Here is a 15,221-nt window from a genome sequence, read left to right as displayed (position 1 = left end):
CTTCATACTACCTATTTCTGGTACTTTGGCTCTTCTTTCACTGAAGTAGGAATTGGATATGGCTCTAGCATCAAACCCTCATATGTACCATCATCATGATATTCTGTTAAGGCTATAATATTGAAGATACGAGAAATGTGAATCACATCTAGCAAATCCACCTCATATGCATTTCCTAAGTCATGTTTCTTCAAAATTTTGTAGGGACCAAATTTCTTCATCCTTAGCTTGTTATAGGTACCCACTAGAAAGAATTCCTTCCTCAAGTATACCATAACTAGATCCCCTACTTGGAACTCTTTATGTCTTCTCTTTTGATCTGCCCTAGCCTTATACTATTGGTTCATCTTGGTAATATGTGCATGTACCTCCTCATGTAGATTCTTGACATGTTCAACAAATTTTTCTACCTCGGCACTTGTCCTCTCCCCTTGCTCCATCTTTCTCAGCTCTAGTGTAGTCCTTGGACTATTCCCATACACAATTTGAAATGGTGATCTACCAGTACTCCTATTTACAGAATTATTGTACAAGAAAATTATGCTTGTGGTAGAATTAAATTGCATCACTTGGGCTTATCTCCCACTAAACACCTCAACAAATTACCCAGACTTATATTTACCACTTTTGTTTGTCTATCAGTCTACAAATGATGTGTAGAACTAAACTTCAATTATGTCCTCAACTTCTTTAACAAAGTCCTCCATAAATAAGCCACAAATTTAGTATCTCTATTAGAAACAATACTCTTTGGGAGACTATGTAGTCTCACCACTTCTCTAAAAAGAAAATCAGAAATATGTACTACATCATGAGTCTTGTGGCATGGAATGAAATGCACCATCATGGAGAACCTATCAACCACCACAAATATTGATTCATTACCCCTTTGTGTCCTTGACAATCCAAGAACAAAATCCATACTTATGTCCTCCCAAGGCTTCGATGGAATAGGCAATGGCTGATAAAGTCCGATATTGTGACTAAATCCTTTGGCTACTTGATATAATTGACAACTCTACACAATTTTCTTCACATCTTGTGACAATTGAGGTGAAAAATAATGTTCTCTAATAATGAAGGTAGTCTTATAATGACCAAAGTGTCCTGCCATTCCTCCACTATGTTTCTCCTCGATCAAGTTCTCCCTCATAGAACTCCTTGGAATACATAGTTGATTGCCCTTGAACAACATACCATCCTAAATCAAATAATCTAGCCACCTAGTCATGTCTAGAGTAGCAAGTTCTTTACAAGCCTTCCATGCTTCAACAAAATCAGGATCCTTAGGGTACAAATTCTTGAGTTCATCAAACCTAGCCACTTCAACCTACATTATTGTCAGCAACAACTGTCTCCTACTCAATGTATCTACTACCCTATTAGACCTTCCATTTCTATGTTTCAACACAAATTTATAGTTTTGCATGAACTTTACCAATTTCAAATATCTCTAATTCAATTTACCTTGGCTATTTAGATATTACAATGCCTGATGATCAGTATACAAGACAAATTCTTTTGTCAATAAATAATGGCTACATTTCTTTAAGGCTTTAACTATTGCATAGAACTCTTGATCATAAAAAAAATACTTCTTCTTTGCATCATTCAGTTTTTCACTAAAATAGGCAATAAGCTTACCTTCTTGGCTCAATACAGCCCTAATAGCACTGCCACTAGCATCGCAATCCACCTAGAACACTTTATTGAAATTAGGAAGTGCCAACATAGGTTGTCCTTTCACCTTCTTCTTCAACAATTCAAAACTTCTTGTAGCTCTTGTAGTCCACTTGAACTCTCTTCTATCATCCTTCATTGTTTCAGTCAGGTGTGCACATATGTTACTAAAATTTCCAATGATCCTCCTATAAAAACTAACTAGACCATGGAATGACCTCACCTCAGTAGTAAACCTTGGGGTAGGCCATTCTAGGATGGTATTTACCTTCTCTGGATCCATTTTAAGACCCTCAGTTGATACGACAAACCCCAAATAGACTAACTCCTTTTTGATGAAGCTACATTTCTTCAAATTAGTCAACAATTTCTCTTCCCTCAACCTTTCAAGGACACTATGAATGTGCAATAAATGTTCATCCAAAGACTTGCTGAAAATTAAGATATCATCAAGAAAGAAAATAACAAATTTTCCCAAGAATTTCTTTAGTACCTCATTCATAAGCCACATGAAGGTGCTTGGCACATTGGTCAGTCCAAAGGGCATGACTAACCACTCATATAGACCCTCCTTGTTCTTGAATGTAGTCTTCCACTCATCTCCCTCTCATATCCATATTAGGTGATAGCCACTCTTGAGATCTATCTTTGTGAAGTACTGAGCTCCACTCAAATAGTAAATAAGATCATCCATTCTTGGCAAAGGGAACTGATACTTGATGGTTATTCTATTTATAGCCTGAGAATCTGTATGCATTCTCCACTCCCCATCCTTCTTTGGTGCTAGCATTGTAGGTACTACACATGGACTTAGGATCTCCTGAATCAAACCTCTCCTCAATAGATCTTGAACTTGTTTTTTTATCTCCTCAGTTTTAGTAGGAGTCATACTATGAGTAGCCTTGTTAGGAAAACTAGCTCTAGGGATTAAATCTATTTGATGATTGATTTGCCTTACATGTGGCAACCCTTTTGAAACATTATCAAAGATGACATCTCCATACTCACTTAATATGCCTAAAACTTCAAGTGGAATTTCACTACTTCCTTCATTATCTTTTCTAAGAATCAAAGCATAACATATATGTTGGTTTTTCATGCCATCAAAAAAATTTCTTCCATCAACAAGACACATCCTAGCACTATTGTATACCTTTTCACCTTCCTTTATTAAGGGCTTCAGTTTGTTGCAAACTCCATCCTTTCTCAGAGAGTATGTATTTGCATGATCATCATGTACAACATGCCTATCAAATTGCCATGGCCTTCCTAACAATAAATGAAAGACATCCACTAGAATGATGTCACAGGGAACCTCATCATGGTAGCTCCCAATCTTGAACTTCACCAGATATTGTTCACTAAGTAGAACCTTATGATCATCCTTCACCCAAGCAATCCAATAGGGTTGGGGTTTTTTCTCCCTCTTGAGCTTTAGCTTTGAAACCATCTCTTCTAACACCAAGTTGTTAGTGCTTCTACCATCAACAATAACATCACAACATTTACCCTTGCACTTGTACCTAGTACAAAAAAAACTCCTCCTTTGTCTAGGTTTAATTTCACCACTTAGTAAGACCCTTTCATTTACTAGAACCTCTCCTCTTTTTGCATCCTCTGAATGTGATGACTATGCATCCTCATCCACATGAACAACCCTTGCTTGTCCATCAACTCTCCTATATGTCCTTCCTTGGCATTGCTGGCATTCAAAGGCACAATGACCTTCTTCATTGCAATGAAAATAGGTACCATAAAAGCCTCCTCTTCTAGAACCTTGTCCATGTCCTCTACCTCTTCCTCTCTAATCTCCAAAGTTTTGATCACAGGAGTGGTTAAAACCTTGTTCCTCTAGTTTTTGCTAGTACCCACATCTTCATTTTTCCTCTAGTTCTCATTTCAGCCTCCAAATGACCTACCACCACCACTTCCTCCTTGACCACACCTTCTTTTCCCTCCATCAAACCTTTTTTTTAGCTTCTGCTCAACTTGTAGGGAAAATTGGTATGCCTCTTCAATACTAGTCATTCTAACCAAACTTAACTCCTCTTGAATTCTACATCTTAACTCACTAAGGTAATTGGCAACCTTCTCCTTGTTTGCTTATGAATGCCCTACCCCGATAAGAAATTGGTAAAATTCCTCTATATATTCTTGGACATATTTTCCTACCTTCTTTAACCCTTGTATTTTCTTGAACAAATCAAGCTCATAATAACTGGGAATGAACTACTTCTTTAGTTTGTCCACCATGCAATCCCATCTTGTGATTTTCTCCTTTCCTCTTCTATTTCTTTCTAGCTAAATCTCTTGCTAGTAGATTGTGTCATGGCCTTTCATTTTGGACTTCTCAAACTTAACCCTATCTGGGTCCCCTATATCTTCATACTCAAAATATTCTCTAGTTCATTGATCTAGCTGATCAACTCATCTGGGTTAGACTTCTTGAAAACATACCGATGTCAATTTTAGGCCTTTTTCCAAGCTTAGTAATGGCCCTAAAAAGCCTCTCCTCTACCTAGTTTAGGACTTCTCCATCTCCTTGCCCTTCTGACCCAATATTTCCTTCTTCATTTTCTTCCTCACTTTCATTGTGTGCAGAAACATTCATCCCTCTATGGATCTCCTCTTGCAATGCTTGTACTTGTCTCTAGAGGGCTCTAACCTTAGGATTAATAACTCCAGCCCTTCCACCATGATACCTTCATGGAGGAATCTTCTTGTCTCAAACCCAAAACTACATAGTCCTAGTGCAAACTACCTCACAGTCGATGTTCTCTCTACACACTCAGGTAAACCTACTCTGATACCACTTCATGAAGACGCAAACCACAACCAAAATGAATGCAATATGAGAAAATGGGAATATTATTATTATTAAAATATGCTACTACATTTAGTACATGTAAATAGACTAAAATACATGCCCTATGGACTTACAATGGTCAAATCTTGGGGAAAAATCCTCCTCACACTACCTTCTCTCAAACACAACCAAGAATTGCCTTTAAAATGCTAGAAATGTTCTCAAATAAACACCAGTTAGGTTTAGGGTTAGGAATACATTCTAGAATATGCCATTTGGAATCCACCACCAAAATAGAAGGTTCTATAAATCATGTTACAAGCGAGTGTAAAATTAGAAAAGTCCAAAAATGGTAGTCCAACTTTTGGGAGGCATAACTTTTGATCTAGGACTCAGATTGATGAACCATTTACATTTCCACAAAGATCTTGAAGCACTCTATAGACCTTTCAACTATATTTTCTCATCCTCCATTTTTTAGTCCTACATAAGGTCATTTAATACCTCAAATCTAACTCAAAAGCACTCTTAGGAGGTCTCCAAGCAACTTAAAATTGTAATAACTTTCAAACTATAAAGCCTTTTGAGCTGATTCTTTTTCTAGAGTGTTTTAAATTAAAAATATAATCATCCCTCCAACTTACCCTCTAATTCATCATAATTATGGCTCAATTTTAAAAAAAAACCATTTTCTACATTGACACGTATCGCAAGGTGCTCGAAAACTCTAACCTAGAAAACCAATAGTGGAACTATGAGAGTTGGAATCTTTATTTGACCCAAATGGGTATCAAAAAATGAAAAAAATAATAAATAGAAACTAACACTAAGCATATTTTTGGGTGATACAAGATTTCCATTACACCATTGGATGCTCCTGCATCAGATGCTTTGGATATCATTGCTCAAAATCAAGTATTGACATGCATGGCCCCATGGATAGAAAATTTAAACTCTATTACACTTTTGGAATCCAGATGGAGTGAGCACTTGTTGAAGAGCCTCTAATATGTTACTTAGTGCCATGGTGATCAATTTCTTAATGAGATTGAACAAATCTAGAGTACAATAACAACTAAATCAAAAAACATTATTCATGTTCTTGATTTTCTAATAACAAAAGGTATTAAGGATTGTGACTCTAATGGCTCTAGTGAAATAAGTGGGTCTTTTACAACTTATTTTTCAGTGACTAAGTGAATCAATTTGTATTTGGAACATATATGTCAATAACAAATAATTAATCATTCAGTTTATGAACTCTCACAAGAAATGCTTGAAGATCATCCTAAATAAATAAAGAGACCAAGTGATTGAGTTATAGAGGCTAACCATGATATTCATGTGTTATAATTTTCTCATGGTCCAATGCCAATGCAAATATTCAATCAACAGCCACATATGTTACTTTTGTTAGTTTGAAGTTGGCTAGAAGGCCCTCTTCAAAATGAAAGTGGTAATCTAAGTTGGAGAAAAACTACTAGCCATAGCATGTATGGTCCTATTAATAGTATGTTTGAGTTCCACACAAGAAGGTCTAGACAATTTTCTTCAAGTTTTGGTCCATTGACAAATATGCCAGGTCCATTAATACAAGTGATAAGCTCCATACATAGCCTCAAAGCTGACACATGTCAAGTGAAATTGGTTACTATTATGTTTGCACTCTAAATTTGCTAGAAGAAATTAGACCTAGCACACCTGATGTAAATGCAGGTGAATTTTAGTCCACATTATAGGGCCACCATCATTGGGTATCTCATGTTGATATAATACTAATTATTTTGGCAGAAATAGCATATGAAAATGATGAAGATTTTTGAGGTCATCTTCCTTTGCTATTTCATGTGACTTTTGTCTCTATGGATAGCTCATAGGATATTATACTTGAGCATTGCTAGAATTTTCTTTTGAACGTTCTTTTCTCACTTGTAATCCAATATCTTGGGCTTTATGATGTTGGGAATTATAGTTAAAATGAGTACATGCAACAAGTAGCAAGCTTAATTAAATATGTCTAGTCCAAAAAGGTTAGCATGAGGTGGACGAATGAGGACATGACTTAAACTTGAACAAAACTTCCACGTGCTACATTATTGTCTACTCTTGTAATTAGTATTGTTGATGCAATTTTTTTCCAAGGTGATTTTTAGGAGGATTGGGGTGCAGAGGCATTAAAGTGGGCTATGGAATGTACCTCTCAACATTTAGCATGTCACTCTCATCAAATATATCATGTTTTATGCCCAAGTGTTACAAGTGATACTAGTGTGTCATTATTGCAATGCTTACATCAATGTTTCAGAAACCCCACACCACAAGTCCTTGGTTTCATTATGGAAATATTATTTACTTTAGAAGTGATGGTTGTGATTATAGAACCTAAGAAGGTCATTCTATACCCACAGTTAATTTGGAGTTTTGTGGCAGTGATGAATACTAATTTTGTCCATGTTTATACACAAGTCCTTGAGCTTTTTACACATGTGGTTGATAGATTATCATTTTGGGACCAAACTGCTAAAAATGTGTTACTAACCAACATACCTAAAGATGAATTTTAAATCAACCATTAGGATAAATATTTAGGTAGGTTGTATTCTAAAGGCTTTGAAATCCAAGGACATGTTGAGATTGGAATAGAATAAGCGAAGGCTCTAGCTTTTGAAGGAGTTTGGCCTTAAGTACTAAAAGGTCTTATGTCTACTACCAACCATGCATTAGATATTGAAGTTTTGTCAAAGATAACACTTTAATCATGTGATTTCATATTTGGCGATTCTAAGACTAGATTACTCATGCATATTATCACTTTACTTCCCTAGATGTGTTTACAATTTTAGAAAGAAAAGGGTCATATCTTGTCTTTTGAGTCTCCACTTCAACAATAGTACAAGAAGTCTTGTTCTATTGTTATAAATATTTCTTACTAGTGCAAGGAAAAAGGTTTAGATGAGCTCACCTATGCATATTTTGCATATGCTGAAGGTAGTATAATAACAATTGAGGACTTGTTGACTATTTTATCTCCTCTCCTATTTGTAGAATGGTTCCCTTAGCAATCTCTCTTGTATTTGAGAACTTGCTTTGACTTCTTTTGAAGGGTCTTGTAGAATATCAATGAGTGATTCTACTCATGCTTTAAGCATTTCTTCACCACATGCCAAAGGATGCAATACAAAGTCGACAAGCTTATGTAGTTGTTTCCCAGTTAATGGAGAAATTTTTATGTTGGGAGGCATTAAATGTGGTCGAATCTCTTTCTTAAATGTTTCACAATGAAAAATCTAATAGTGATTGGAATTTTAGTTATTTCTCCTTTATAATTTTAATTTCTAGCAATAAAAGTATGTAAAATGAAATTAAGAAAGAAGAAATAGAAAAGGAGTCATATGCATTAGAAAAATAGGCACAACTCTCTTTTTTTAGCATAAAATTTTTCTATGTGCTACTATTGGAGGGGTAGACATTTCATCTTTGTATTTTCTATATTTTTAGTTAGATTAAAAATCGTGCAAGCACTTACAGGATTTTTGAGTTGAATTTGGGTCCTAAGTGATCTACAGAAAAACTCATAATGAGTTATTGCAAAAAATTGTCATGATTCTAGGTGAAAAAAGTCATTATAAATTCATGAGTGATGATTTAGGTCATGTAATTTTATGTATTTTTACCAAGTAACAATATGACTTAGATCTACATTTTATTTCAAGTTCCAAAAAATCACATTATCTTCATATGTATTGATTTATGTATTCATATACCTTAGATATATTTCATTTCTTTTTCTACTTATTTTCTTCTCAATAGAAATTTCTATCCATCCTTGTATCTTGCTTTGACAATTTTTGTGTTTGATATTGCAATTGATTGGTAACATGAAGATGTGTCACCATTTCTATAGGAAAGTTGTTGTTGAGGAACTCGCTGGATTTTGAGTTTTTGGTTATACATGTGCTCGTACTAAAAGGGATCTTAATGATTGTTTGACTAAGTGGAAAGATGCAAGATTGAATCTTGACGGTTCATCTTGTGACTTGTCATCATGCATAGCACGCGAGGCACTCATGGAAAATGTTTCTTCCTTTTGCAATGGGAAGCTTGATATATTGGTATGTTTGAGGATATTCTAAACACTCTTTTGTAGTAATTGGACTTGTGATTTAATAGGTTTAATAATTTTTGGTCCATGTGAATATTTTGTTTCCTACTTTCTCCTAGATATTACTTGCATGCTCACTTGTTATCTTTTAGCATAAGCATGGGATTGCCACTTTGCATGGAAAATCTATTTAATTTTAATATTTTATGACGGTATAGTGCTAGATGAGAACAAAAAGTTCAATGCAAACTATGCATATTTATCTCTTTACTTATATTTTAGTATGATTTATGTTTGTTTGTGATGCTTTTGACATTTCTTCCCATCATCTGAAATAAGCTACACATTTGTAGCATCTCCTTTAAAAAAATAAAGCACTTTTACACAACTTGAAATATTTTCATTTGACCATATTAGAATGTTAGGAGATTCTTTTATACTTTGATAGTTATATTTTGTAGATTCTAGAAAGCTCTTCTTTTCTAACACATTTATTTCACATTCCTTTCAACATCTTAATGATACTTTAAGTATCTAATGTTTTACATTATGTGACCTATAATATATTTTGAAGATTGGTTGTCTATTGTATCCACTCCTTGACTATGACCATTAAGTCTAATATTTCTAGTCTTTAGCTTTGTTGTTAAACCCGACTTTAAAGGATATATCCATTTTATCATCAACTATGTGAATCAAACTTCTATACATGAAAATATACTTACATTATGCTTTAACTCCCTTCAATTTTCATGGCTTCATAGAATGGACATGATAGGAATTTCTCATCTTCTAGAGCATCCAAAAAGATTTTTGTTTTTGAGAATGTTAGGCTTTGAGGTTAACGTGAATTCAAACCATTGACAACTTATTTAGATGTTATTAAAGATGGTCATGGAAAGGCATTGTCAAGAGAAACATCATTTTAAAATTTAAAATCTATTTAGGATATGCCATAACTAAGTCTTCTTTTCCAACCCAACCAATTTATTCTTTATTGCATCATTGGATAACCAACCAAAATAATATTAAGATGCAATGATAATAGCCTAACAAAGTATTTTACTGATGTGTAGGATGTGCTTCCTATAGGCTTGCACCAAGGGAAGCTGCACCTATGGATGTGGGCTAGACCTGCATGGGGTGTGTGCCTAGCCCTATGGGTGTGCAATATGCATGGTCTATGCATTTGGGCACATCAACAAGGTTGGATGCATGCCTTGTGTACATCCAGCTTGCATACAGGAGCATCTGTGGGTAGAAAAGAAATAACGAAAGTAAAACTTAATAAACAACCATGTATTTTTAATTTTATTTTCACTCAGCCCTAAAGTGACATTGTATGAGGCCTTCCAAAATAAAATAATATCATTTTATCTCTTATTTTTCTCTCAATATATTTTTTCCTTTTAGCATTTTGAAGGGAATTGATTTTTTTCAAAGGAGAGATCAATTGTGGAGTACCAAATAGCTTCCATGAAAGGTGGTTTAAGTGTCTTTTGATGATTTCTTTCTAAGTTTTTGATGGATTTTTTCAAGTTTGCAAATAAATTCTTCTAGCATCTTTTTCTCCATTATTACGAGATAAAATTCATTGGGTGTGTCAGAAGGTGATGTGCAATCTGTAGTTGTTATATCTTTTGTATCACTTTCACACATATCATTTGCCCATGTTTTTCGAGGAAAATTCCCCTCCCTCCCTTTTTTTAATTAGAAACTAATAGTTGAGCTAGGGGTGAATCAAATAAATTTTTTTCATTCTTTTATATCATTTCCCCATTCTCTTTTGATTTATGTAGCATGATAGGTGAGACTTTGAATTGGCATAACCTAAAGAAATTTCAAAATAGAGAAACAAAACCTTACTGATAAAGAGCATGATAAACCCTTAAAATATAGAAACAAGTGAGAAAAGACATACCATTTTAAGAAGAGCCATAATTTACATAGGCATAACCAAGAGAAGTCTTGGTGGCGACATTCTTGTAAACACAAACAAAGGTAATGAGAGTAATCTACTAAAAGAGTTAGTTGTAAAGTTGTCCATCTATAATATTGGTTAAATGGGGGGAGATTGTTGATAAGGGGTGGTATTGAGCTTCCCCAAAACTGGCATATAATCATAAAAAAATCCAACTTACAAAACTATTTTAATCACTTAATCACAATTATAGAACCATTTTCCATAATTGCCCTATGCATAGTTCCAATGTTCCCCTTCATCATCATTTCTACATAATACTAGAGCAATTCTTCTAGTCCAAGTTGGATCCCTTAAAGAACAAAATCTTGTTAACATAATTGGTGTCATAGAAAATATTATCCTTAGTGCTCTCTTTAAAAAGTGATGCCTCTATTATGATGCTTGACTTTGTTATCCCATTATCCCAGTGGCCAAAGCTTTCATGCTATTGCGAGATTTTTTCTACCTTTGTTAACAGATTTAAAACCTTTCTCCTTGTTCATATTACTCCTTTTATAGAAGTATACAATTATATGAAGGAATCTTTAAGGAACTTATGCTGGAAGAAATGAAATAGATTCTATTAATATAATTTGTAAAACAACAGTAATACTATACACAAATCATCATTACTTTACTCTTTTCACCTTTTATATTATTTCTTATCTAATTTGTATTCCAAATTGATATAATTCTATGACCACTTTTCTTGAACAAGATTTGATTAGGATTCCACGAATTGATTGTATTCATGAACTGCATCATATTTTCTTTTTATCACTTATGGCTATGGGTAAACTAAATTTTAAATCCCTTGGCTCATTCTGGTTTCTACGAGATAGTTCACAATTTGTTCAGAATCCTACAATCATTACATTTTGTGAATATTCTATTAGTGAAGGTACATTATCTAGTAAAATAATCATTTTGTTAAATAGTTCATGTCTAGAAAAACAATCAATTTGTCAAATAATTCACTTACCTTGTCTATGCTTGTTGTTATGGACATCCGAAGCTCTTATTTTGGTAGAGGCGAGAGTATTCTACCAAATTGAATTTTGTGCATGCCCTGCAATCGTAATATTCACTGAGCCCATGAATAGACATACATGTGGAAAAGAATGTCAAAGAGGTTGCCAACTTAGTTGTATGCTTGCCCATTTGACCTATCCACATTGTGCATACATTGCAAATATTGCAGGCCACAAAGCCTCATTTCTTTGATGGATGTCTATACTCATCTCTTAGCTCTCATAAATGTTGAGGAAAAGAAAATCTTGAAAAATGTGTCCACATTTAGTTTTGCACCTGCCAAAATATATTCATTTGGAAAACTTTGAAATGAATTAACATAAAATCCATCATTTTGTGTACTTTAATCCTTGCAGATTATGAGAATAGAGATCACGTGTCGTACTTGTGTTTCCATAGCAATAGATAAAAAATGGTCATTAAATATTCTGCACATTAACAGAGTTATATAGTCTATGAAGGTTTTAAGGGTTTTATAGATCTATATTGTGCATTTGTTGCAGCCTTATGTTCTGTTGGCTAAGTCCATTGAAAATAGTTTACACACCTTATCATGCCAGTGCATCTCTACTATTAATATCAAGAAAATATCCATGTCCTATATGTGCATACCCTCTTCCAATGGCCTTTGTTGGATGTCCATATAATTTCTTTGCCTTTTAATTGATCTATTTAGTACTTTAATATTTTACAACAACTACATATTTCATTAGCTTAGTTTTCTAAATTTTTCATCGAGGCAATCTGTAATCCCACCCTCTCTATTAGACATCTATTTCTCATCACAGTACAATGCATCTTCACACTCCTTTTTCTCCCCTTAAAAACCATTCTCATCTAAAAAATTTGAAGCTCCAAGGACTTTCCCAACAGTGTTTTCCGGCATGGAATTGTTGGATATCCATCCTTTGAAATTACATGTAGAAGTGTGGACCAATGCAAAGGAAAGCGGACAGAAAAAAGATGGGATTAATATAGAATTCATCCCTTGTATGTGTTTTTGTAGATTTGATTTTACTAAAATTGATTTGATTATTTATTTTAGAAATGATAATAATATTATAATGTGATTTATATTTTCTAATTAATATTAGGTAATTATTTGGGAAATATAAATTATTATTTTTTGAAAACTTTATATTTATCAATTTTTGAAAAAAGGACAATCTAGAAAAGAAAATGAGTATTTTCTTGTTTATAATAAGCTTTCTATTTACATTTGAGTCTAGTAGGCAAGCTAAAGCTATAAAGAGTTAGAACCCTCCTTGACACATTGTCTAACATATATGTTTTTGCAAATATGCTACCATATTTGTCACACCAATAGAACAATCTTTTCTTATCAATGTTGTTGTTCCCTCTTTAGGCACATAGAACTTATCCATTTTATATTAGCATTTCCTCTCAGATATATTAATCTTCAATAGACTTAAAACCTCCAATTTCTGAGTTCTTGATTTGTTAAATGCTTTGCCGATATCTATGCCATGCTCATATTATTTCACACAATACTCTTGCATAAATGGTCAATATTAATTATGTGCATATCACGCAATTACAATATTCCATTAAAACAATTTTTTGAAGAAATTTTTACAAAAAGTTTGCATCATTCTAATTTTTACAAGTATGTGCATACACCATTTCAAAATTAGAACTTTTTGAATCATGAATGTGGATATTTGATCAAAGCTCATGTCTTGCAAAACCCTACCTTCCATTGTGCTTTCATGGATATCCATACACAATTTCAAAGCTCCCATTTTGGGTACAAGACAAGGATTATACTGATGAAAACTATGGAATTTAGCCTTACCCTATTAATTACATTTTCTTGAAAATTTCTAACATCTTTGTGCAAATTCCATTTTGTGTGTATCTTCCTTCCATGATTCAACCCATAAGAACACATTTATCTTTGGCATTGTTTCATTTAATAAATTTACATTTCCAATCTTCAAGTAGGTCACAAGAATCTAATTGAAAGAGCCTATATCAATTACAGTACATAGTTCTACAAGAAGATGTTTGCCCCATAAACCTAAAGATCCAATACTAAAAGGATTTATTATCCAAAGAGTTATATGTTAGGCCCATTTGCCATTGCACCAAAAGCCATGACTATTAGTGAACATGGAACACCACATAATTAACCACCTATGGGCAAGGGAGCACGTCGCATCACCCAACAATCTCCCCCTCGATGCGCATACCAAGTGCTTACGCGGGTTGGGAAGGCACCGGAGAGATTTGAACCCATGACCAAGCCAAAACCAAGATCTGATACCAATTGTTAGGATAAAACACGGATAGAAATAAAAACTACATGCAAATATAACCAATAACAGAAAATAATAGAACACACAAAAAAATGAACACAAGGCACCAAGATTTAACATTGTTCACCCAATCCCTGGGCTACGTCCACCAAATAGCAAGTCTGATCTTATTACAATCCAGTGATTACAACCTGATTACAATCCGTAATCCCTTACAACTCAATACTGCCGCAAGAACCAATTTCGCATCACAACATTATATATGTCAATGACTGTGTTATTAACTACAAGTTATTGAATCTTCTATCTTATAGTCTCAAAAGCATAATGAAATTTTGACCAAACTTCTCTACATAAAAATTCTATAAAGAATAAAAATTATTGACTATGCTCTTCTGAACCTTCAATCTTATAGTCTCAAAAGTATAATGAAATGTTGATGAGCTTCTATATGTGGAACTTCTATCAAAAAAAAACAATTATCGACCATAATCTATTGAATCTTCTACCTTATAATCTCAAAAAGTATAACAAAATGTTGATTGAGCTTCTATGTATTTTATGAGTTCCATCTGGTGAGGCTTTCACTTACCAATTAATAGTTATGAGGATTGCTCATGGACACTTTTCCGAGAACCATTGTTTTAGTATAAATCATGCTCACATTTCAAATGCAATAAATTCAACCAAATGTGTAAATGCTTGTAGAGTGTCAAAATTGATTAAAGAAAACACATTTGTTGTTGGTTATTGAAATGTCCACTTCATTCTTGATTGTGTGGTCTCCACACATCAAAAGGGAAAGAATTTTCAAATTATATTTAGCCAATGTTCAACTAATTTCTTAACAACCTTAATTGATGAAATGGGGTTTTGTTAACATTGTTTAAACCTTCTTCTCTATATTCATGTAGGCCTCCCTACATGACGGTGTAGTATCACTAGGAAAATTAATTATTTTAATGTCTATAATAGTATATTTTATATTAAATACTTTCAAAATATTTATGCTAGGTCATTTGACATTGCGAATATCTTCCTTTCTTAAAAAACTAAAGATAAAAGGATTTATCAGTCAACTAGGTATATATGTTGTTAGGCACGAGAATTGAAATATAAATGAATGCATTTTCTTTTGGAAATGTGAAGTGTACAAAATTATTTGTAGAGTGTCAAAATTAATTATGTAAACAAATTTGTTGTTGTTTTTTGACAAGTAAATTAAATGCATGAAACAAAACTATTTGATCAATTTTATAAAGGAATTCTACCATAAAATAAATAATTACTTGGTTTGTAGGGAAGAGCCTAAAATGCAATGGTAAATTGTGAGCCTATCATCAAAGAGGTCTTGAGTCT

General features: G+C 33.5%; 1 pseudogene; it reads left to right on the top strand.

Annotated features, from left to right (window-relative positions):
* Positions 1-7,631, top strand: part of LOC149550268 (uncharacterized) — a 32,516-nt pseudogene extending 24,885 nt beyond the window's left edge.
* Positions 7,632-15,221: the final 7,590 nt, after the last annotated feature.

Source organism: Cupressus sempervirens, chromosome 7, assembly GCF_028749045.1.
Source record: "Cupressus sempervirens isolate cs-2001-9-10 chromosome 7, ASM2874904v1, whole genome shotgun sequence".
Taxonomy (NCBI): Eukaryota; Viridiplantae; Streptophyta; class Pinopsida; order Cupressales; family Cupressaceae; genus Cupressus; species Cupressus sempervirens.
This window is presented reverse-complemented; position numbering and strand designations above follow the sequence as displayed.